Below are 26,388 nucleotides of genomic sequence, written 5' to 3'. Positions count from 1 at the left end.
ATTTTCCTAGTTTCATAGTTTTATACATTCCGATAACTCTATTGGAATGTTTTTAAATTTTGAGAACAAAATGACCACTGTACAGTTGTATATCTATGAAAAAAAGCTATTTTCCTAGTTTCATAGTTTTATACATTCCGATAACTCTATCGGAATTTTCTCAAATTTTGAGAACAAAATGACCACTTTATAGTTGTATATCTATAAAAAAGAAGCTATTTTCCTAGTTTCATGGTTTTATACATTCCGATAACTCTATCGGAATGTTCTCAAATTTTGAGAATAAAATGGTAACTGTACAGTTGTATATCTATAAAAAAGAAGCTATTTTCCTAGTTTCATAGTTTTATATATTCCTATAACTCTATCGGAGTGTTTTCAAATTTTGAGAACAATATGACCACTGTACAGTTGTATATCTATAAAAAAGAAGCTATTTTCCTAGTTTCATAGTTTTATACATTCATATAACTCTGTCGGAATGTTGTCGAATTTTGAGAACAAAATGACCAGTTGTATATCTATAAAAAAGAAGCTATTTTCCTAGTTTCATAGTTTCATACATTCCGAAGACTCTATCGGAATGTTCCCAAACTTTGAGAACAAAATGACCACTTTACAGTTGTATATTTATGAAAAAGAAGCTATTTTCCTAGATTCATAGTTTTATACATTCTGATAACTCTATTGGAATGTTTTCATATTTTCTGAACAAAATGGTCACTTTACAGTTGTATATCTATAAAAAAGAAGCTATTTTCCTAGTTTCATAGTTTTATACATTCTTATAAATCTATCGGAATGTTCTCAAATTTTGAGAACAAAATGACCAGTTATATATCTATAAAAAAGAAGCTATTTTCCTAGTTTCATAGTTTCATACATTCCGAAGACTCTATCGGAATGTTCTTAAACTTTAAGAACACAATGACCACTTTACAGTTGAATATCTATAAAAAAGAAGATATTTTCCTAGTTTCATAGTTTTATATATTCCAATAGTTCTATCGGATTGTTTTCAAATTTTGAGAACAAAATCATCACTGTACAGTTGTATATCTATAAAAAATAATCTATTTTCCTAGTTTTATAGTTTTATACATTCCGATAACTTTATCGGAATGTTCTCAAAGTTTGAGAACAAAATGACCACTTTAAAGTTGTATATCTATAAAAAAGAAGCTATTTTCCTAGTTTTATAGTTTTATATATTCCAAAAACTTTATCGGAATGTTCTCAAATTTTGCTCTATTGGAATGTTTTTAAATTTTGAGAACAAAATGACCACTGTACAGTTGTATATCTATAAAAAAAAAGCTATTTTCCTAGTTTCATAGTTTTTTACATTCCGATAACTCTATCGGAATGTTCTCAAATTTTGAGAACAAAATGATCACTTTATAGTTATATATCAATAAAAAAGAAGATATTTTCCTAGTTTCATAGTTTTATACATTCTGATAACTCTATCGAGATGTTTTCAAATTTTAGAACAAAATAGTCACTGTACATTATTATATTTATAAAAAAGAAGCTATTTTCCTAGTTTCATAGTTTTATACATTCCGATAACTCTATCGGATTGTTCTCAAATTTTGAGAACAAAACGGTCACTGTACAGTTCACTGTAGAGTATCACTGTAGAGTATATAAAAAAGAAAGCTATTTTCCAAGATTCATAGTTTTATATGCTTTGATAACTCTATCGGAATGTTCTCCAATTTTGAGAACAAAATGACCAGTAGTATATCTATAAAAAAGAAGCTATTTTCCTAGTTTCATAGTTTTATACATTCTGATAACTCTATCGAGATGTTTTCAAATTTTAGAACAAAATAGTCACTGTACAGTATTATATCTATAAAAAAGAAGCTATTTTCCCAGTTTCATAGTTTTATACATTCCGATAACTCTATCGGAATGTTCTCAAATTTTGAGAACAAAATGGTTACAGTACAGTTGTATATCACTGTACAGTATATAAAAAAGAAAGCTATTTTCCAAGTTTCATAGTTTTATATGTTCCGATAACTCTATCGGAATGTTCTCAAATTTTGAGAACAAAATGACCAGTTGTATATCTATAAAAAAGAAGCTATTTTCCTAGTTTCATAGTTTTATACATTCCGATAACTCTTTTGGAATGTTTTTAAATTTTGAGAACAAAATGACCACTGTACAGTTGTATATCTATGAAAAAAAAAGCTACTTTCCTAGTTTCATAGTTTTATACATTCCGATAACTCTATTGGAATGTTCTCAAATTTTGTGAACAAAATGATCACTTTATAGTTGTATATCTATAAAAAGAAGCTATTTTCCTAGTTTCATAGTTTTATACATTCTGATAACTCTATCGAGATGTTTTCAAATTTTAGAACTAAATAGTCACTGTACAGTATTATATCTATAAAAAAGAAGCTATTTTCCTAGTTTCATAGTTTTATATATTCCGATAACTCTATCGGAATGTTCTCTAATTTTTAGAACAAAATGACCAATTTACAGTTTTATATCTATCAAAAAGAATGTATATTCTTTGTATATACATATCTATGTATATAGATATGTATATCTATGAAAAAGAAGCTATCTTCCTAGTTTCATAGTTTTATATATTCCGATAACTCTTTCGGAATGTTCTCTAATTTTGAAAACAAAATGACCAATTTACAGTTTTATATCTATCAAAAAGAAGCTATTTTTCCAGTTTCAAAGTTTTATACATTCCAATAACTCTATCGGAATGTTCTCAAATTTTGAAAACAGAATGACCACTTTATAGTTGTATATCTATAAAAAAGAAGCTATTTTCCTAGTTTTATAGTTTTATACATTCTGATAACTCAGTCGAGATGTTTTCAAATTTTAGAACAAAATGGTCACTGTACAGTATTATATCTATAAAAAAGAAGCTATTTTCCTAGTTTCATAGTTTTCGAAATTCCGATAACTCCATCGGAATGTTCTCAAATTTTGAGATCAGAATGTTCTCAAATTTTGCAAACAAAATGACCACTTCATAGTTGTATGTCTATAAAAAAAAGAAGCTATTTTCCTAGTTTCATAGTTTTATACATTTCAATGACTCTATCGAGATGTTTCTCAAATTTTCAGAACAAAATGGTCACTGTACAGTTGTATATCTATAAAAAAGAAGCTATTTTCCTAGTTTCCTAGTTTTATACATTCCGATAACTCTATCAGAATGCTCTCAAATTTTGAGAACAAAATGACCAATGTATAGTTGTATATCTATAAAAAGAAGCTATTTTCCTAGTTTCTTAGTTTTATACATTCCGATAACTCTATCGGAATGTTCTCAAATTTTGAGAACAAAATGAGCACTGTACAGTTGTATAGATTGATAGATACTTTATTTCGTGATTAAACCAAAAACAGGCATTTCACAGAAACAAAAACAAAAAAAAACATTACAAAAAGAAAAAAAAGAGAAAAAGAGTACACACTATCTAAAGCAAAACATAAACACTAACTAACAGTCAAGTCTCTTTGTGCGGGATAAAAATCTGTTTACACAAGTCCGAACTCTATTATTTCTAATTATCAGCGATAAAGGAAACGGCACACTTATTTCATATTCACTTAATTCGAACTCCATTGCTAAACGTGTTCTACAATAAACAGGGCAATAAAATAGAAGATGACTACATGTTTCCATTAGACCGCACAAGCACAATGGAGAGTCAGCTTTCCCGATCCTATTTAAAAAATGAAGCAATCTACTATGACCTGTAATAAGCTGTCTTAATCTACTTAATCTACTTTATGGGAATTTTTGATGCAGAGATAAGGTCATCCTTATTTTCAAAAATGTTAGCCGGCCATGTGCTAACAGAATTTTTAAACTCATCAAACCATTTTACCCAAAAAATTTGCAATGATTTGGTCAGTATAATGGCTATGATGTGCCGAGTAACTAATTCCATTCAAGGTAGGACTCAAAACCCTCGGCCAATTTTGAGGTCGACCATTTTTTCCGTATCTTAATATACTTAGTTCCAATGCTCTTAAATCCATTGGAAGGACTCCTGCGAGAGCGGTTACTACATGCGTTTGAGCTGTATTGAAAGATTTAGAAATTATGATCATAGAAGATCTTTGCGCCGACCGTAGCATTCGCTGAATATTCTTTTTTCTCAGTGCAGAAATCCAAATAGGACACGCGTATAAAATATGGCTTTCGATTACTGATTTATATAGCATCCTCAATGCATGTGGATTCAGGTTCCAAGTGTTCTTGGCAACCGTTAAAAGACGAGCAGAATAATGTTTTGCACAGTTAATTTTATGTCTAACATGGTCAGTCCATAATAACTTTCTATCAAGAATAACACCCAAATATTTAACCTAATTTTTAACAGGTATCTCAATTCCATCATACATTAGCTTTACAGTCGGAAGCTGATGCTTCCTTGAAAATAAAATTGCTTCTGTCTTGGATTTGTCAAACACGGGCTTGTTATCTACTGACCAAATTCGGAAATACGAAAATACCCTTGATGCCAAGGATTCTAAAGTTGATATTTTACTTGATGTGATAATTGCACAAACATCATCAGCATATGCCTGATGATGGTATTACATTAGGAATATTTATTTCTAGAAGATCATTTATATTAACCGACCATAGCAGGGGGGATGATATTCAACCTTGAGGACATAATCGCTCTAAAATGCACGAATATTCACCCTTATACGTAACAACTCTACCAGAAAAGTAACTATAAATTAAATTTAAAAGCCCATCAGGGAACGATTTAGCCTTTAACTTTTTCAGTATTCCAGGGTGCCACGCGGAGTCAAATGCGCCTTGTATATAAAAAAATATGCAAAAAGTAAAGATTTTTTTTCTGCATATTCTCCTCCGCCATGGTAACCATACCATCAATTGCATCAATAGTACTTTTCCCACTACGGAAGCCAAACTGCAGGGGCAAAAGCCAACTATATTCAGTGCTAATCACAATCATTCTGTTCGCAATGGCACGCTCATATATTTTATCAAGATTTGAGAGTAGCGGGTGCTGAATTGATATACTATCACAACCACGCGATTTTTTTTTTCTAACAGCAGTACGGATAGAACACCTCGTAATTATAACTAGACCTACGTTGTATGAGCAACGTGAAGTGTTGCGCCAACCTTTCTCCGACTTCACCAAATAAAGTGTTGCGAGAGCAACACTTTGGTTTTGTTTCTTTGCTATTGGTTAAACGCTGAAGTTGTCAGCCTAAAGAAGCTTTTAAGACATTATGTTCAAAGAAGAACGTGATCAGTAATCACATGATCAAAGGCTATTCCTCAGCGTTAAAAAACAACAACAAAATAGTATCGAAAGAAGGGACTAAATTGACTTTTCAGCCAATTGAACTTTATCCTTTTCAATCGTAAACATCGTGACGGATGAAAACTCGGAACAATATCTTATATAATCAAGTTGGTATTATGAAGCTATCCCTAACTTTCCTGGATCAAAATACCATAGATGACATTCTATCAATTATTACGAAACTATCTCATTGTTTTACATTCTCGTTTGTGCTTGTTTCTTCACTATCGGTTAAATGATGAAGTTGTCAGCCTATCGAAGTTTTTAAAACAGTATGTTCTAACAAGAACGCAATCAGTTATCAAATGACCAAAGGCTATTCCTCAGCGTTGAAAAAACAACAACTACAAAATAATATCGAAAGAAGAGACTAAATTGACTTTGCAGCCAGTTGAACTCTATCCTTTTCAATCGTAGACATCGTGACGGATGAAAACTTGGAACAATATCTTATATAATCTAGTTGGTATTATAAAGCTACCTGTAACTTTTCAGGATTAAATAACTATAGATGACACTAATTATTACGAAACTACCTCATTGTTTTACGTTATGATTTGTACCCGTTGCGTAAACACTTAATTCTAGGTTACAGTGAGTATGGGTAGGCTACACCAACTAGAAAAAGTTACAAACCCCTCTTCACTGAAGATGATTGTAGCCTAACAGACGATTATTACGTACAAGTCCCCTGCATGTCTTACCACTAAAACCAAATTGGTCTTACCATCAAATACACCGGAAACAAATAATAGGTACACCAGCTAGCCAAAGTTGCAAACCCCTTATTGCCGAAGATGATTATGGTCTAACAGCCGACTGTTGCTGATAAGTCCTCTACTTGTCTCACAAATGGTATCGGCCTATTTTTGGTTTCAGTATGTACCCTACTATTGAAGTTGTCAACCCCTTGAAAATTTCAAACTAGTATATCTCATGGAGGAATTTTTGTACCAAAAAATGGATGACATATACTTTGATCAGCTCATCAAGAGCTATCGATTGCCGTCAAAAAAGTTCTATCTGTCTTAGTTCAAAAGTTGATTTTTTTTTGCCGTAGGCCAAATTTTTAATGCCACCACTTAGAAAGGAGCTAAGGATAAGCTCCAATTTCTTTAGCAATGACAGAACTTTCAAAGTTTAAGAGGTACATCTGATAACATTTCTCTACCTCAATCCCAAGTCCGAAAAAAACAAATTATAAACCCAGCCGAAATTACGGCAGCACTTTCGGACCCGTGGGAAAATGCCGCTTTTTTGCTTCTGTAAATTTTTCAATTTATCACTCAAAGAAGATATATTGGCTGTGGGACCGGGTAACTGCCGCATATATTTAACACTTATAGATTTTAGTCCATTTTCAATTTGAAAGTGGTGCCTGTTTGCCTACTAGGACGGAGCTTTCCACTTGAAAGCAGAAACATATTTTGATGAAACGAAAGCTTGGCTGCACAACTTCAGATACTCCTCTCTGACGTAAGCTATATAACTCCGCTTCACTTCGCACACCATAGGCTCTGGCTCGTGGACAAGCAAAAACCATCCTTTTTGGCCCCAGGCAAGAGTTCTGCGGAGCTTTCCAAAATGTGATGTCATATTCATCAATCTTGCCTGAGGTCCACACTTTCCGCAAAAACAGCACAGGTTAGACCCTTACCAGTTTCCGGGAATAAGCCGAGATCGGCGGCATAGAAAAAAAAACGGGACAAAACCAAAATGTTGCTCTCGCAACAATTCTATCTGTCTTAGTTCAAAAGTTTGATTTTTTTTTTGCCGTAGGCCAACTTTCTAACGTCACCACTTAGAAAGGAGCAAAGGATAAGCTCCAATTTCTTTAGCAATGAGAGAACTTTTAAAGTTCATTAGGTACATCTGATACCATTTCTCTACCGCAATCCCAAGTCCGAAAAACCGAATGATAAACTCAGCTCAAATCACGAACAAAAATGGATAGAAACACTAGATGACAGCACTTTCGGATCCGTGGGAAAATGCCACATTTTTGCTTCTGTAATTTTTTCTATTTATCACTCAAAGAAGATATATTGGCTGTGGGGCCGGGTAACTGCCGCATATATTTGACACTTTTAGATTTTAGTCCATCTTCAATTTGAAAGTGGTGCCTGCTTGCTTGCCTGCTAGAACGGAGCTTTCCACTCGAAAGCTGGAACATGGTTTGATGAAACGAAAGCTTTGCTGCACAACTTCAGATACTCCTCTCTGACATTGGCTATTTAACTCCACTTCACTTCGCACACCATAGGCTCTGGTTCGCGGACAAGCAAAAACCATCCTTTTTGGCCCCAGACAAGAGTTCTGCGGAGCTTTCCAAAATGTAATGTCATATTCATCAATCCGGCCTTAGGTCCACACTTTCCGTAAAAACCGCACAGGTTAGACCCTTACTAGTCTCCAGGAATAAGCTGAGGTCGGCGGTAGAGAAAAAAACGGGACAAAACCAAAGTGTTGCTCTCGCAACACAATACTCGGACTGTTTTCTTCTCGCTTATGTGAGAATAAATCATCCAGTTTCACACCAAAACTTTTTGTAGCCAGATATCAGGAGCCGAAAATTCATTTCTATAATGCTGAACCCAATTATCTCGAGATATTGAGGTCATTAATACATGAGACCTTTCTCTAAACAATGAAGACCAAAGTTTGTTTGGGTGGGTGGGGACAGCCTGAGATGAAGAACGAATAATTGCACTACGGTGTAGTGAAAGTTTTCGCGAAATTTGCTTTTACTATGAATTCGAAGCTTATTCCCCCAACCGTCTCGTGGACAGCCAGCCTCGCGCCAAAGCGAAAGCAAGAATTTTGCCGAATTACACGCGTTCTGCAGATTAACATTTGCAGACCAGCCTGGTGCTTCGGTACCAGGCCACACCCGTCTAGACGGTACAGCTGACTGTTCAGCGAGACGTAATGCGTGCACAAGCTCACTACAATAAATATTCAAGCGAATCCATGATTCCGCCTTATATTTCTTTGAACTAACCATCAGCAGATCAAAAGGAACACGGCTTTTTGAAACAAGTTCATCACAATTCGACTGAAATGAACTCATAGACGCACGTTTCCAATCACAAAAAAAATAAGGACGCTTCTGGAGCCTTCCAGAAGGAGGCGAAACACTAACATTTAAATCAATATTGAAAAACAATGGAAAATGGTCTGATGCACGTTCACGATAACCATATTTTGGATTTTGACAGCGAGAATGTCTAATTCCGAGTCAAACACAGAAGTGGATAGAGAGGATCTAACGTAAGTTGCAAGGCTGCCAGATGGCTGGCCATGAGTGCGAGTGGTTTTGGCTTGGACCATGAAAACCTGATGGTTTGGTGACAGGTTCAATAAGGTAAGGCCGAGAGAGGTTGCAAAATGTTCCCGCAAACACACAATATCATATCTAGAAAGAAGGTCCTTGATAAAAACAGACCGGTTAAGGAGATTTCCATTTAAATTCCACGTTGCAACTGCATGCTTAGCACAGGCGGGTTCTAGATTCATTTTTGGTAGGGAATTTGTATTGATTATTGCTTTATTAGCCGGATACCTTATGTAGTAGTATGTCTGGTCTTTCTTTTTGCATAAGATGCAGAACGTATCTTTAGTGCACATATTGCATTTTAAAAAAAGTAGCATAATTTTGACACGTAATTGTCCTTCGTGGATGTGTGTTCAGAAGCACCACAACGACCACATATAGGGGTCCTGGCCGAGTGGGTTGGTGCGCTGGATTCGGGATCCTTTGTCTGAGAGGACTCGGGTTCGAATCCCAGTGTACCCAATTCTTCAGTTTGGGACGGGGGTCAGTGGCGTGACTCTGTAAGCTTAGCCAGAGTCGACCCAGCTCTAAATGGGTACCTGGAGAAATCTGGGGAAGGTAAACAGGAAGGGTGTGCGAAAGCACTGGATTGCTGGCCCCCAACCCCCATTGCACTTCCTGGCTGAAGGGCCAAGAAACGGAGATCGGCACCGCCGCTACGGACTGTAAAGTCTAATGCCGTATCCTTTACCCTTTTTCTTAGGCGTCAATACGCAATTAGCCGCTAAGTGACCAACTCCATGGCATGAATAACATCTTTTTAGGAGAAATTTGAATTCTTCAGCAGGCAGCTTCTCATAACCGATTCGGACTGAGACTGCTAGAAAGTCTTCGAGATGCTTACTATTCCCGAAATACAGCTTGAACACTTTGGAGCGCTCAGAGCTACCGATTTCTATTACTTTTAATGCACTTAGAACAAGGGATTCTATATCAGTATGGGTCTTACTAAGTGGAACCCGTTTCAAAACAGCAATAAACACTTTCTCTTTGAGCATGGCAGGGACGATTTGAAGATCAAGGCAGAGACTAAAGAAGATTTGGACTTGATGAACGGTTTCCAGTCCTGTCTCACCTTTCTTAGATCACTTATTCTGGCTGAGTTGGGGCACACGCTATCCAAAAACTGCTTGCGAGCATCGAGATTATCGAGAGACTTTGGCATTTTAAGAACAACGGCATAGGATATCTGAGGATTGACTGTTACAGGATTGGCGGGGCCTGGGACACTGCTCGCCGAAGGGCAGCAGAGGCTCTGTGCTTTAGCCAGAGACACAGAGTTCTTAAATTCTAGACATAAATCGTTTACCTTGCGGGTTAACGTAGCGCTTGCCTTGCCAGGAATTGTAGGGACTTCGTCTGGTTCGTATATAACGACCTTCGGCAGGGCCACTGAATTCTCATCACATTAGTCAAGAACTTTCAAAATTTCTGCAAATGTATCAGCAACTTTCTGCCTTTCGGTTGGCCGAGTAGCATAATTCGCCACAGACCAAATCGTTTTCTTCGCTTCGCACACCAAATCGTCGGCGAAAAAATCGCAACCAGTTTTGATAATATCGGCATTTGCATTTCCTTTTGATTTCGCCCGCACGGCAAAATTTAGTATAGCGTTGTGTACTAATCTATTCGGCTGCATCCCATGAAATGAATCCAGTTCACGCGCAGTTCCTGGCTCAACAGTCCGAAAAAAGAAAAAATTTTTTCACTAAATAAAATTTGGCAAAAAGTATGTATATCCACTGATCAAAGGCAATAATTGGTCAATTTCACTGCACTTGTCTAGTAAATAAACGCAGGGGGGGCAATATTAAACCCCCCACTTTCCAAAAAATACAGCTATAATTCAACTTCAATTGGAATGTTCCGTACGCTTGTAGTCAGCATGCCAGTAAACTGGTCAAACAAGTTAACTTGGCAAAGTAAAAGCACTGAATCAACGAATATCGAAAACTAGATCAAGTTCAAATTTATAACTAGATTTCAATTTATAATCCTCTTAGTTATCTAGGTGTTATCTCATTGAACTCTGAATCAATACTGATTCAGTTACACAATAGTTTTTAGTTTAGGAAAAATTTCTGTTCTCAAGGTGGTATTATGAACTAACTGTTGATGAGAAATAAATAAAATATTGAAAACCAACAACATCAACAATATTTTGTTATTAGTCTAGGGCTATATTCAGGTATGAGGACTGGAACGAATATTCAGTTGTGGCAAACGCTATATTTTGGGAGGGTTTTCAATGGGAAACCAAGTGGTATTTGATCTATCAGCTAACAGATCAATCACATCATGAAAACCCGATATATTTAAAATTTTTAATAAGAACTTGAAATTATGTTTTTAAATATAAGATAAAAACAAGAGCTAAGAGCTCATATGGCACTTGTGACGAGGTCGGAAGAGCCGACCTCGTCACAAGTCTTTTCTGTAGGCAACGCTAAAGCGTTGCCTCTGATTCTTCCCATTTGGTCACTTAATTGAGGAATAGCGGTGGAACAGTGGACATTTTCTTATCGCCCAACAAAGGCTTCCTATCTCTTTGGGGTTTGTGGAGTTGATCCTTCCTTTTCTACCTTTTTCAAGCCTTTTTATGGCACTTGGTATTAACCAAGTGACATATAGCGATCGCAAATTCTGTCGGTCTGTCGGTCTGTCTGTCTGTCTCTCTGTCTCTCTGTCCCGGTTTTGCTACTTCATGCACTTCCAGGCTAGCTAGGACGATGAAACTTGGCATGTGTATCAGAGACCGGACCAGATTAAATTAGAAATAATCATTCTCCCATTTGATCATCTGGGGGGAGTGAGGGGCCGGTTAATTTGGAAAAAAATAGAAAAAATGAAGTATTTTTAACTTACGAACGGGTAATGGGATCTTAGTGAAATTTGATGTTTGGAAGGATGTCGTGTCTCAGAGCTCTTATTTTAAATCCCGACCGGATCCGGTGACATTGGGGGAGTTGGAGGGGGGACCTAAAATCTTGGAAAACGCTTAGAGTGGAGGATCGGGTTGAAACTTGGTGGGAAAATAAGCAGAAGTCCTAGATACCTTATTGACATAACCGGAACGGATCTGCTCTGTTTGGGTGAGTTGGGGGGGGGGGTTAATTCTGAACAAATTAGAATAATGAGGTATTTTTAACTTACGAAGGAGTGATTGGATCTTGATGACATTTGAAGTTTGGAGGGATACCGTGTCTCAGAGCTCTTATTATAAATTCCGCTTGGATTTGGTGACATTGGGGGACTTGAGGGGGGGGCCTAAAATCTTGTAAAACGCTTAGAGTGGAGGTTTCGGGATGAAACTTGGTGGGGAAAATAAGCACAAGTCCTAGATACGTGATTGACATAACCGGGACGGATCCGCTCTCTTTGGGGGAGTAGGGGGAGGTTTAATTCTGAAAAATTAGAAAAATAAGGTATTTTTAACTTACGAAGGAGTGATCAGATTTTAATAAAATTTGATGTTTGGAAGGATATCATCTCTCAGAGCTCTTATATTAAATTTCAACCTTATCCGTTGAAGGGGATGTTGGGGGAGGCGGAATCTAAACTCTTGGAAAATTCTTAGAGTGGAGGGATCGGGGTGAAACTTGGTGGGAAAAATAAGCACAAGTCCTAGATATGGGATTGACATAACCGGAACGGAGCTGCTCTCTTTTGGGGAGCTGGGGGGAGGTTAATTAAAAAAATAGAAAAAATTAGGTATTTTTAACTTGCGAAAGAGTTATCGTATCTTAATGAAATTTCATATTTAGAAGGATTTCGAAACTCAGATCTCTTATTTTTTATCCCGACCGGGTCCAGTGTCATTAGGGGGGGGGGATGAAAATCTTGTAAAACGCTTAAAGCGGAGAGATTAGGATGAAACTTTGTGGAAAGAATAAGCACAAGTCCAAGATAGGTGACTGACATAACCGGACCGGATCCGCTCTCTTTGATTGAGTTGGGGGGGGGGGGGGTAATTCGGAAAAATTAGACAAAATGAAGTATTTGTAACTTACAAACGGGTGATCAAATCTTAATGAAATTTGATATCTAGAAGGATCTTGTGCTTCAAAACTCTCATTTAAATCCCGACAAGATCCGGTGACATTGAAGGGAGTTGGAGGGGGAAGCCGGAATTCTCGGAAAACGTGAAATCGAGGTATCTTACGAATGGGTAATCGGATCTCAATGACACTTGATATATAGAAGAATCTTATGTCTCAGATGCTCCATTTTCAATTGGAATGGGATCCGGGGACATAGAGGGTTGGAAGGGGGAAACAGAAATCTTGGAAAACGCTTAGAGTGGCGATATCGAGATGAAACCTGACGGGAAGAATATGCACAAGTTATAGGTACGAGATTGACATAATTGGTACGGATCCGTTCTCTTTGGGGGAGCTGGGGGTTGTTAATTTGGAAAAGTTAGAAAAATTGAGGTATTTTTAACTTAAGAACGGGTGACCAGATCTTAATGAAATTTGATATTTAGAAGGAACTCATGTCTCAGAGCTCTTGTTTCAAATCCCGACCTGATCTGTTGACATTGGGGGGGGAGCTGGAGGGGTAGACCAGAAATCTTGTAAAATGCTTATAAATGTCGTAGATACGTGACTGACGTAACCGAACGGGATCCGCTCTCTTTGGGGGAGTTAGATGTTGGGGTTCAGTGCTTTGGCAAGTTTGGTGCTACTGGACGTGCTAGGACGATGAAAATTGGTAGGCGTATCAGGGAGCTGTACAAAGTGACTTAATAAAGTCGTTTTCCCCGATTCGAACATCTGGGGGGCTGAAGGAAAAGGAAAAATTAGAAAAAATGAGGTATTTTGAACTTGCGAGTGGGTGATCGGATCTTAATGGATTTTGATATTTAGAAGGACCTCGTGACTCATAGCTCTTATTTTAAATCCCGACCGGCATTAAGCCTCTGATTTTCCTTTTAAAGCAATTTATTGATTCTTAGAATTTTGCTACAGCTCATACCATATGAGCTCTTGACTCTTGGCTCTTCCGACTTCGTCACAAGTGCCATATGAGCTCTTATTTTTTTTTTTTTCTGTAACAGATTCACTATTGTATTTTATACCCATTCACCGTTAAATACTGTTAAATAGAGATGGTTTCTCGTCAGAATACTTACGGAATATTCATAATTTAGAGAACTATATGCCAAGAAGTTAACTCTTTTGTCCTTTCATGTTTTATTCTATCTACTTTGCCCTGAATTTGTGAATCTTTTAGATACTAAATAAAAAAATAATAGTCTACTGAAAGTAAGGAGCGACATTAAAACTAAAATCGAACAGAAATCAGTCCGTATATTACTGGGACTGCCACGTCCTCAATACCTCTCTCTTCATGTTAAATATTTTTAAGAAATTTTGAAAATGGTTCTGATTCTAAATGTGGCCCTTGTGTTTCAGGAATAAGAATTGAGACAAAAGGTCAAACTTTAGCGTAAAGAACAGGGAATTCATGAGAGGACAGCCCGTCCCCGTCATATGCGGACTAGTTTCTGTTTGTCTTCAGTTTTAGTGTTGCTCCTTACTTTCAGTAGAAAAAACTAGTTTTTTTATTAATATAAAAAGAGCGGTTTCCCCTCTGTGAAATATCCCTCCAAAAAATTCATCCATAGCAAGTTCCTCCCACGTAAAATTCTTCCGCCTGGAAATTACCCCCGGAAAATTCCATCCTTGCTGCGATTTCTTCCCAGAAAATTTCTTTCTTACGATTCCGCCTGAAAAATACTCCTTAGTATGCTTTCATTAGAAGAAAGACATGTTTTTATTTAATTTCTGATCCTCCTTTAAGCCGATGGGTGTCCCTCCTGTGTGGAAAATATTTTCCGGAACTCCCCCTATCCCCCAATGGGAAGTTTCTTTCGTAGAAAATTTCCCTATGGAGAATTTCTCCTGGTCAATTGTCCCATGGAGACTTTCTTCCGTGGGAAGTCCTGAAGATGTGATCTTCATTAAGATTCTTTCACTTTTAAAGGGTGTTTAATATTCTCAAATATTATCAGGCTCGTACTCTTGGATGGGTAACACTGAACTTAGTGATTACTATATTTTTGGGATCAGCATAATAAGCTAACTCTTTTGACATATATATATATATATATATATATATATATATATATATATATATATATATATATATATATATATATATATATATATATTATATATATATATATATATATATATATATATATATATTATATATTTATATATATATATATATATATATATATATATATATATATATATATATATATATATATATATATATATATATATATATATATATATATATATATATATATATATATATATATATATATATATATATATATATATATATATATATATATAATGAAAAGAGAAATCACCAATGCTACAGCACAAACACAAAAAAAAAAAAAAAAAAAAAAAAAAAAAAAGGAGACAGAAGGAGAAAAGGAAGACTGTTTTCCTAAATTAGTGATTAATATAGACCAGCACTTGAATGAGGCCTTAACCCTACTCATCCATACAATCACATAGGTCAAACAGCATAGCCACACACAATCAACCATAAAGAATAAACAATAGAAAAAATAATATAGACAAATAATTCAGAGGCAACATAAGGGCTCATCAGGAGAATACACTGGCCTATATAGGGTTTCGCCACTCTAAATTCTCTACCCAGCACAGTGTTGTGGCTACCACAGAATATCCATGGCATCCCCGCGTCAGGTATCACCCCCAAAATACATGCCTATGAAAAAAAAAACAGCAAATGTAAAACAACCAAGTAAAACCAAAAACAAGCTTATCCTGTTAATATATCCCTCCCTTTAGCAACAATAGGTAAACTAAATATTATAAATTTTACCAAATCACAAATATTAACACATTGCAAAAAACCTGAATGAACTAAACAATTATAGAATTCATCTTTACCATGTGGCTAATTTTTTAGAAAATCCGCTCAATTAGAAACACAATTCAAAATAAATGGCGCTGTGACAACATTTCTCGAACCTCCGAAATTAGTTAAAAATTTCTTTAAGTATTTCTAGATAATTCTTTTGATATTTATTTAAAAGTTCGTTATAATGAAAACTAAATTTTTTAAATTGCCAAGTTAATTTATTTGCAGAAAAACCTCTTGATATCAATTTTTGGCTTAAGATTTTACATCTATTTTTAAAATCAATATAATTACTACAAATCCTTGCATAACGAAGTAACTGTGAGAAAAACGCTGAATATGTGATATTTGAGTGTATATTACTTTCAGGGAATGGGAAACTAATCACTTCAAAATCAAAATCATCCGTTTTATTATACATTTTAAAACTTAATTTATTATTATCACAAATATTAATATTTAAATCTAAGAAATGATCTTCATGACCAGCGCCATGACTAGGCTCAAGAATAAGCTCTGATGGATATATATTTTTAGAAATATCAATGAAATCCTTACAATTTAAGACCAAAATATCATCTAAATATCTTTTATTATTTGACAAAGCATGTTTTAAATTAATTGGATTATTCTTATCCATCATATATTTATATTCTAGTTGACTTAAAAACAAGTCAGCTATAAATGGGCTGGCATTCCCCCCCCCCCCATGGGAATTCCCATAATTTGCTTGTACAAATCACCCCCAAATCTTATATAAGTATTGTATAAAACAAATTCCAATAACTCAAAAATCATATCCAAGCTTTAACATCTCAAGTTAACTGTAGTATTAAAGCAGTTTGTCCATATAGCTTTTTTATTATAAATGTCTATTTTTAAGAACCTTTTACTAGATAAGAGGAAAGATTTCTTTATAACAGTTTTTAAATTATCAAACACTAAATTAAGTGATAAATTAGTATACATTGTCGCAAAATCGAAAGACTCAATTCTTTTAGCTGAAACCATTGTTAAAGAATCTATCACCTGCAGTGAATTATTAACACTCCAATATGGATTAAAATTCGAAAATTTTTTAATACCAGAACAATAGGTTTTAAGTTTATTTACAATTTCCTTTAAAATTAAAGAGAGGTCAGAGGGCAGCAATGCGGGTTGGACATTTAGCTGCTCCAGCAATAAACCGTGGTTTAGGGGGATTCTTATGAAATTTTACAGTCCAATATAGGAAAGGGAACTTTTTATCATTGTCATTTATTTTAATATTAAAATTTTTAAAAAGTATTTCTTCAGTCTTTTCAATTAAATTCTCATCCTCTATATTTACCTTTTCGTAAACATTAGTTGTGCATAACTCCCTTTTTAAGATATCACAATACAGCTTCTGACAAATTATGGCAAAATTATTGTTAGCTTTATCCACTGGCACAATTACAAATTCATTCTTTAGATTAGCAATTGCTTGTTTAATCTTCGCATTATAAAATAATGATTTAGTGTTACTATTTTTAAGTTAGAATATATTTTATTTCTTACTCTACTAATAATTAAATTCTTCCAACTTTGAAAACTCTCTTTATTTTTATTCTCTTTCTTACACCACTTATCAATAAATATATCAAAATCATTTTCCAAGCCATCAAGAACACTCGATGGTTTCAGATGATGAGAAAGACGGAAATTAGCCCCTTTATTCATTATAATTTGAAGATCATTTTTCTTTATTATTGACAAGTCCCCTGTTATAACATGTTTGTAAGTAGGATTTACAAATGGGCCAAGTTGCTTACAATTACAAACCGGTTTCCAATTTATATCACTATCTAGTTTTTTTAGTATTAAATTATAATTAAAAATAATTTGCCCAATAGTTTTTGAAAATTTATAAGTTAAAACTGGACTATCATTATAATTTAAATTACTTGGAAGGGCCTGTTTCACATGCCGCTGATTTAAAATTTCTGGTAAATTAATATCTTCAATCTGCTTACAAGTAAAATTAATAGGTAAATATAATCTGTTATCCTTATTACTAATCTTATCGAACTTTTTCTTTTTTGAAATAAATTTCGTTTTAGTTAGAATACAAATTGTATCACATATTACTTTAAAATTATAATCAAGAGCTGTATTATTCTTAACAATCCAGAAAAGTTTGATTAAATTCCTCTTGGATAAATTATTTAGACACTTTATTACAGAAATCATACCCCTGAAATACAAGGTCCTTCTTTATATCAAATTTCATTAAGATCCGATTGCCCGTTCGTAAGTTAAAAATACCTCATTTTCTCTAATTTTCCAAATTAATCGCCCCCTCTCCCCAATTCCCCCAGAGAGAGCGGATCTTGTTGTGTCAGTCACAAATCTAGAACCTTTGCTTATTCTTCCCACCAAGTTTCATCCCGATCTCACCACTCTAAGCGGTTTTCAAGATTTCCGGTTTCCCCCTCCAATTCCACCTGATGTCACCGGATCCGGTCGGGATTTAAAAAAAGAGCTCTGAGACACAATGTCCTCCTAAATAACAAATTTAATTAAGATCCGATCACCCGTTCGTAAGTTAATAACTCATTTTTTCTAATTTTCTTAATTAATCCCCCCAACTCCCCCAAACAGAGTGGATCTAGTCCGGTTATGTCAATCACATATCTAGGACTTGTGCGTATTCTTCCCACCAAGTTTCATCCCGATATCTCCACTCTAAGAGTTTTCCAAGACTTCCGGTTTCCCCCTCCAACTCCCCCCAATGTCACCGGATCCCTTCGGGATTTAAATTGAGAGCTCTGAGAAACGAGGTCCTTCTAGATATAAATTTTCATTAAGATCCGATCACCCGTTCGTAAGCTAAAAAAAACAAGAGCTAAGATCTCATATGGCACCTGTGACAAGGTCGGAAGAGCCAAGAGCTCATGTGGTATGAGCTCTAGCAAAATTCTAAGAATCAATAGATTGCTTTAAAAGGAAAATCAGAGGCTTAATACCGGTCGGGATTTAAAATAAGAACTCTGAGTCACGAGGTCCTTCTAAATATCAAAATTCATTAAGATCCGATCACCCACTCGCAAGTTAAAAATACCTCAGTTTTTCTAATTTTTACTCTCTCTTCAGCCCCCAGATGTTCGAAATGGGGAAAACGATTTTATCAAGTCAATTTGTACAGCTCCCTGACACGCCTACAAATTTTCATCGTCCTAGCACGTCCAGAAGAACCAAACTCGCCAAAGCACTGAAGCCTACCATCTAACTCCCCCAAAGAGAGCAGATCCAGTCCGGTTACGTCAGTCACGTATCTACGACATTTATAAGCATTTTCCAAGATTTCTGGTTTCCCCCTCCAGCTCCCCCAATGTCAACAGATCTGGTCGGGATTTGAAATGAGATCTGAGACATGAGTTCCTTCTAAATATCAAATTGAAAGATCCGGTCACCCGTTCTTAATTTAACAATACCTCAATTTTTCTAACTTTTCCAAATCAACAACCCCCAGCTCCCCCAAAGAGGACGGATCCGTACCAATTATGTCAATCTCGTATCTATAACTTGTGCTTATTCTTTCCATCAAGTTTTATCGCGATATCTCCACTCTAAGGATTTTCCAAGATTTCCGGTTTCCAAGATTTCTGTTTCCCTCCTCCAACCCTCGATGTCCCCAGATCCAATTCGAATTGAAAATGGAGCATCTGAGACCAAAGATTCTTCTATATATCAAGTTTCATTGAGATCCGATCACCCATTCGTAAGATGCATCGATTTCACGTTTTCCAAGAATTCCAGCTTCCCCCTACAACTCCCTTCAATGTCACCGGATCTGGTCAGGGTTTAAAATGAGAGTTTTAAAGCACAAGATCCTTCTAGATATCAAATTTTATTAAGATACTATCACTCTTTCGCAAGTTAAAAATACCTCATTTTTTTCTATTTTTTTAGAATTAACCACCCCCAACTCCCCCAAAGAGATCAGATCCGTTCCGGTTGTGAATCCCGTATCTAGGACTTGTGCTTATTTTTCCCATCAAGTTTCATCCCGATCCCTCCACTCAAGCATTTTCCAAGAGTTTAGGTTTCGCCCCTCCCCCAACATCCCCTTCACCGGATAAGGTTGAAATTTAATATCAGAGCTCTGAGATATGATATCCTTCCAAAGATCTAATTTCATTAAGATCCGATCACTCCTTCGTAAGTTAAAAATACCTCATTTTTCTAACTTGTTCAGAATAACCCCCCCCCCCAAAAGAGAGTGGATCCTTCTGGTTATGTCAATCACGTATCTTGGACTTGTGCTTATTTTTCCCACCAAATTTCATCCCGATCCCTCCACTCTAAGCGTTTTCCAAGATTTTAGGCTCCCCCCTCAATTCCCCCCAATGTCACCGGATCAAGTCAAGATTTAAAATAAGAGCTCTGAGACACGATATCCTTCCACATTTCAGTAAGATCCGATCACTCCTTCTTAAATTAAAAAATACCTCCTTTTTTCTATTTTTTCCGAATTAACCGGCCCCCCACTCCTCCCCCAGATGGTCAAATCGGGAAAACGACTATTTTAATTTGATTTGGTCCGGTTCATGATACGCCTGCCAAGTTTCATCGTCCTAGCTTGCCTGGAAGTGCCTGAAGTAGCAAAACCGGGACAGACAGACAGACAGACCGACTGAATTTGCGATCGCTATATGTCACTTGGTTAATACCAACTGCCATAACAAGATCCAAGAGCTCATATGGCACTTATTACGAGGTTGGAACCTAAAATTAAACTCTGTACTAGAGTTATCGATTTCATTGTCCTAGCACGTCGAGAAGCACTGAACTCGCCAAAGCACTAGAAATCTCTCCAGCTCCCCCAAAAAGATTGGATCTGGTCCGCTGATGTCAATCACGTATCTATAACTTGTAGTTATTCTCGAACTCATCAAAGTACTAGAAATCTCCCAAAACTCCCCCAAAGAGTGTGAATCCGGTCTGGCTATGTCAATCACGTATCTAGAACTTGTGCTAAATATTCCCATCAAGTTTCATCCCGTTTAAGAGTTTTCCAAGATTTCCGATTTCCAAGATTTCCCTTTTACCCCTCCACGCCCCTATGTCCCCGGATCCGATCTGAGTTGAAAATGGAGCGTCTGAGACATGAGATCTGTCTGTATATCAAGTTTCATTAAGATCCTATTACCCATTTGTAAGATAAACCTACCTCCATTTTCACGATTTTCCCTCCCTCCAGCCCCCCCACAGATGATTGAAACGGGGAAGATGGTTGAACCGGGATTAAGAATAAGAGCTCTAAGACAAGAGATCCTTCTAAATATCAAATTTCATTAAGATCTGATCGCCCGTTCGTAAGTTAAAAATATATCTTTTTTCTAATTTTTCCGAATTAACCGTCCCTCCACTCCCTCCAAGATGGTCAAATCGGGGAAACAACTATTTCTAATTTAATCTGGTCTGGTCCCTGATACGCCTGCCAACTTCCATCGTCCTAGCTTATCTGGAAGTGCCCGAACTAGCAAAAACCGGGGCCGACAGACAGACAGAAATTGCGATCGCTATATGTCACTTGGTAAATACCAAGTGGCATAAAAATACCCATTGCGATCGCTATATGCCACTTGGCCGACAGGCAAGTGCCATAAAAATACCTTGAAAACACGCCCAAAACATGGGAAAAGGGGTATATTTATAAAGAAAATTCATTTTGCTCCCTACAAAAACTCTAAGTACTATCATAATTCCTGCTCAGTGTATGGATAGATTTGAAACTAGCGAATACAATGATAGAAGCATCTTCTCCTTTGGTGCAAGTTATAGCTTATCACAGGAAGGGTGTACGAAAGCACAGGATGGTTGGCGCCCAACCCCCCATTGCACTTCCTGGCTGAAGGGCCAAGAAACAGAGATCAGCACCGCCGGTAGGGACTGTAAAGTCTAATGCCGTATCCTTTACCTTTTTTTTTACCTTTTTTTATCACTAAATCGCATATTTTAATGGGAACATGAACCACAACTAGGAAATAGTGGCTATTTTTTTTCCTTTTTTTCTTATACAAATCTTATAAATTTTTTCTAGCATGATTTCTGCCGAGCTTTAGAATCTGAAGAAACCGGTGGGAAAAAATTCAGAGTAGATAGGTGGCTAAGAAAGGAAGGCGGAGGAGGTGTGACATGTGTCATGCAGGAAGGTGAAACTTTTGAAAAAGCCGGTGTTAACGTGTCAGTTGTTAACGGTACGCTTCCAAAAGGTGCGATTGAGCAAATGCGTGCTAGGTAATGTAATTCTTCTTTTCATACTTCCTCTAGGGCAGATAATCGCTTCTGGACAATATGCTCTTGAATGTTTATTGAAACCCGTATGTTAAACCAGAGAAAGGCAAATAAAAAAGCAAATTTTTGCTTTTAACAAATTAATTTAAAAATCGTTGATTATTAGTGCCCACTTTAGTGTAAAGTGACATAAATTGTTTCTTCGTCTGAAATTTTTTCTCTTCATTGTTAGCGATCGAGCCATAAAAAAATCAATTTTAGCCGTTAGTCATTACGGTCGTTTCTGGAATACCGTCAAGTCCGAGTTTCAAGTATTTACTCTGTTCAGTCCTAAAAAAGTGTATTTGTATTTTTCATTTCAGCATGTGCAATTTTATATCAAAGAAAACAATCAGATTACGCAATTGTTGATTTAATGAAAACTAAATTTACTTTGAATAAAACAATAAAATGTTCTAAAATAGGAACTGAAAAAAACAAAATGTTTAAGAAACAATCTTGACCTTGAAATCGGGCGGTTTTAATGGAACCTCTTCCAGTGTCACTGTTATTGTTACTATTATTGCTATTATTATTATTACTTTTATAATTATTTTTATTATTATAATGAGCTTTTTAAGGATTCATGAGACTCCCGGAGACTTTCCTATTGATCAGGTCAATATTATCCTCAAATGAAAGATGTTAATTAACCAATATACCGGAGAATCGAACATAACGATCTTTAGCTGTACATCAAGTATTTCATTTGAGTCAGTGCAAGCCTTTAAGACTCTTCAGAAAATGAGAATGGATGACTTTCCAACATTTAAGGCAGGGGAACCTCTATAAGAAGTACGGACCAAGGAGGCGTCTTGTCCCTGAGGGTTCATAATAGCAACTGGGACACCTATGCCTGGGGGCCGTAAATAGAGCTGGAAACCTCTTCAAATGTACGCTCAGGGCCTAATGGTGTGTGTACACGTTCTGTGAGTTACAAACCTTCTTCCAGTAATGGGTTAAATTGCATGGTAACTCCGAGCACCATCGTTGGAGGATCCTCTATAGAAGGACAACTATGGCAGGGTGTAAGATTGGGATCTATGGATAACGGCCTCTATAAAGGGCTGGCTCGAACTTTTCGGGGTACACGCAAGACTGGAGACCTTGTGGTAAACTATTTGTTCAGTTCCGCTTTCTAGGACTATAATAAGCGAAAGGTTGAGATGGTTATGAAACGTTCTGCAGATGAAGGATGACAGATTGCCAAAGATTGTCATTTTCGGCCAACTGTATGGGGCTAAACGGAAAGCAAGTCGTCCATGGATAGGGTAGGGGGGTGTCGTGAAGAAAAATTTAAGAGAAATGGGTATTTCCCGGGAGGTTGTAAAGAGGGACGTTTCGAGGAGGAATATGCATAGCGGTGTTGGCCTCAGACGACTTGGTGCTGCATGAGCTGTTAGTATTATTATTATTTTTATTAGGGGGGGGGGGGCGCTCCCATAACTTATTCGAGGCTCAGGCTACAAAGTTATATTGACACCATACAAAAAAAATAGTTTTGATACAGCACAATAGCCAATGGTCTCCCTCAGGCGTGGTATTTTTATATCCGTTTATTCTATCTCTTTTTCCCTTGTGGAGAGGAACCTTCCTTGATAGTGCCAAAATGCCCAACTTTTTCCCCCCATCCCAAGAAACCATCCCTAAGCTTCAGACCGGCTTGAACAGGCAGCACTTGTGCCTCAAAAGAGAGGTACCAACTACTTGTCGTCAATTAGCGACAAGTGGCACTTATTAAAAGCAGCACTAGCAAGGAAACGTTTTTTACTATCTCGGACTGCTCTTCAAATGATCTTTTCTTGTGCCACGGTTAGAGCTTCAGTTTTCCTAGGGGATCAACCCTCAGGGCATGATTTTTGCAGCCATTTCTGGCTCCAGTTCATCCTATTTTCGCAGCTTGTTCCACAAAATACCCTAGTTAATGGTTAATCACTGGTCATGACTGCCAGTGGCTGAATAGTGACTGAAATTAGTAGTAGTAAGTTTGTCACCACAACAGCCATTGGAACCTTTTAACGATCAACTCAAACGTGTAATATGAATAAAATTTGCCATGAACCGGATATGTTTTCCGTTTCATGTTTTTTAATGTTTTGTTTTCTGAATTTGTGTTTTGGGCTATTCTTTTTTTTTAAATTTTGTTCTTTAAAATTTTACTGAAGACAAATTAGTTGTTTGAAGACTTTAATTGTCGAAAACGTCATCAAGTTTTGCTTTTTTAGCCTTCTTTTAAAAGTATATTGCGTTATGGGTGTCATATTTAGTGCCATAGATGGCTCACTTCTTTTGCTGCTACCACTGCTGTCACGTATTCATAAAACAGTAGTTTCCTTTTTAAAGGTAAAGTTGATACTGACAAAACTAGGAAGATCTAGATAAACATTGCCTAGGCAGCATGAAGTATTTTAGCAACCTTTTGTCGACATCGCCAACAAAACTATCCCTCAAAGCTTCTACTTAATACCCTATTTTGTTCCTGAGATGTTTTATCTGGGACATTTTGACAACCTGAATGAACTTAAACTCTCGTTTAGTTCCATAATAGCAATAGCAGCAGTAATTGTAGTAGTAGTCCTGAAAGTTTATATTGAATACCCTCGCCTGTTCATAAGATATTGCTAATCCGCCCTTTCGACTACCACTATGCACCTAGTAACTTTCATTTAGTTTCACATGCGTCTCAAATTCACCTAAAGTATCAATTTAGCACCCAATTTAGTGCCTGAGATATTACTTATGATTTCTTCCTGAAAAGAATATAAATAGTAAGCTGAGGGGTCTGATTCTTGAGTTGGTGAAAATATTTTGTTTTTGAAAAGGATATATTATTTTCACTGTGATGAATAACCGTTTTAGGATGGATAATGCCCTCAAACCCCTTTTCCCCTCCAAGAGACAGCGAACAAGGTCTCTGCCATACGCAAAACATTAAGTTTTTTTTTCCACTAAAATACTGTTCAAGGGATGTCCAGTAAGTCACACATAATAAGCAGTTAGGCTTTTTTGCTCCTTTGAAAAATATCAAGGACAAATTTTGGACACTTTTTCTCATAATAGTTCTAGAAAGCAGGGTTGGTCTACGAAAGTATCTCTAAGTGAATCTAAAAATATGATTAACACCTTATTTAAATTTTTTTTAAAGAATATATTATTTTCATCCATTTCGAAAAACCTATTTAGGACGGGCAACGCCCTCAAATCTCCTCTTAGAGACAGGGAACAGGGGTCCTCTCCGTGTCTTACTTTTTCAGCACCCCGCCATGCGTAAAAAAACATTAAGTTTTTACCTCTACAGCTCAAAATAAACCATCATGCTTTTCAAAAAAATATCTATGCCTTGTCAAATAATTTTACTTACGTTAGGGCAGTGGTGGATCCAGGAGGCGTACCCCCTCCCCCTAAAGTAGTTGTGGATTTGCGATTGAGTCCGCTTGCTCTGGTTTGGGTTGGGATGAACGTTATTTTTTTGTAATTGGTTTTTAATAGTTTAGTTTTAATAAGTTTTAAAATATTAAGACTGTTTCTTTTTGCAATCAAGCTGGAATCAAGGTTAGTTACCTTGTGTGGTCTGCCACACAAATATTTACTGGCAAAAAGTATTTAATTAAGTTTAGGTTTATTAAGGGAATGTGTCCGTTTTACCACAAAAGTCAACTGGGAGGCGAAAATCTTCATTTCGTAATAACAAGGAGGGGAAATTTAGAATCCTAACTTCTTTAGGCTGTTTGAAATGATATTTCAGGATTGTGCTCTCACAACGGGGCTGACTAGCAAAATATTTAATTCTTTTTACTGTCAAAATTTGTTTTCGTGTCTTGATTTAGCACCGAGGCAAAGAAATTGATATCATTACTTTTTTTGGCTGTCTGTTTTGGCTTTTTAGGTTTGCCTTTTTTTTGCGAAGCAGGGTGGTTTTTACAACATTGTTGTTTTTAGGGGATTTGTATAATAGAAAGTAAATGTATGAGAAGTGCAAAAATTATTAATTTAAATTTCTGATTTTGGTGAGCAAATGGTGGCCACTTTATTGCCTATTTTCATCTAATTAAAGCTCTGTATTATATGACAAATCACCTCTGCTCATCCTAAAATATTAAAATAAAGGCCGTTGTTTAAAATAAAATTTTAAATAAACTTTAATAAAGGTTTGTGTAAGTATATACTTAAAACTAAGTATATGAGGCGAAATACTCCATCAATGGTTTCATTAATCATTTAAGAAGAATAGATTTTCGAAAAACTGTTTATAAAAGAAGGCAAATAATTATGTGTTTTTTCATTTTTTTTTTTTTTTTTTTAGCTGGTATAGATCGGTCTCTGAGTTGTCAATTTGTATCAGTGGAATGGCATTGATTTTTTTTTTTTTCAAACATTTGAAAATAAAAAAATGATTAAAAGGGGAAATTCACACAACATGAGTTAACCACGAAAACGGAATGCAGCTACAATATTAATTCAGAATTTCTTACCTTCTCAATACCAACC

At 36.1% G+C, this 26,388-nt stretch overlaps 1 pseudogene; it reads left to right on the top strand.

The window, feature by feature from the left end:
- Positions 1-26,388, top strand: part of LOC136032950 (oxygen-dependent coproporphyrinogen-III oxidase-like) — a 169,475-nt pseudogene that overhangs the window by 121,184 nt on the left and 21,903 nt on the right.

Source organism: Artemia franciscana, chromosome 1, assembly GCF_032884065.1.
Source record: "Artemia franciscana chromosome 1, ASM3288406v1, whole genome shotgun sequence".
In the NCBI taxonomy this organism is placed as follows: Eukaryota; Metazoa; Arthropoda; class Branchiopoda; order Anostraca; family Artemiidae; genus Artemia; species Artemia franciscana.
The sequence above is the reverse complement of the archived record's forward strand: the minus strand, read 5'-3'. Positions and strand labels throughout refer to the sequence as shown.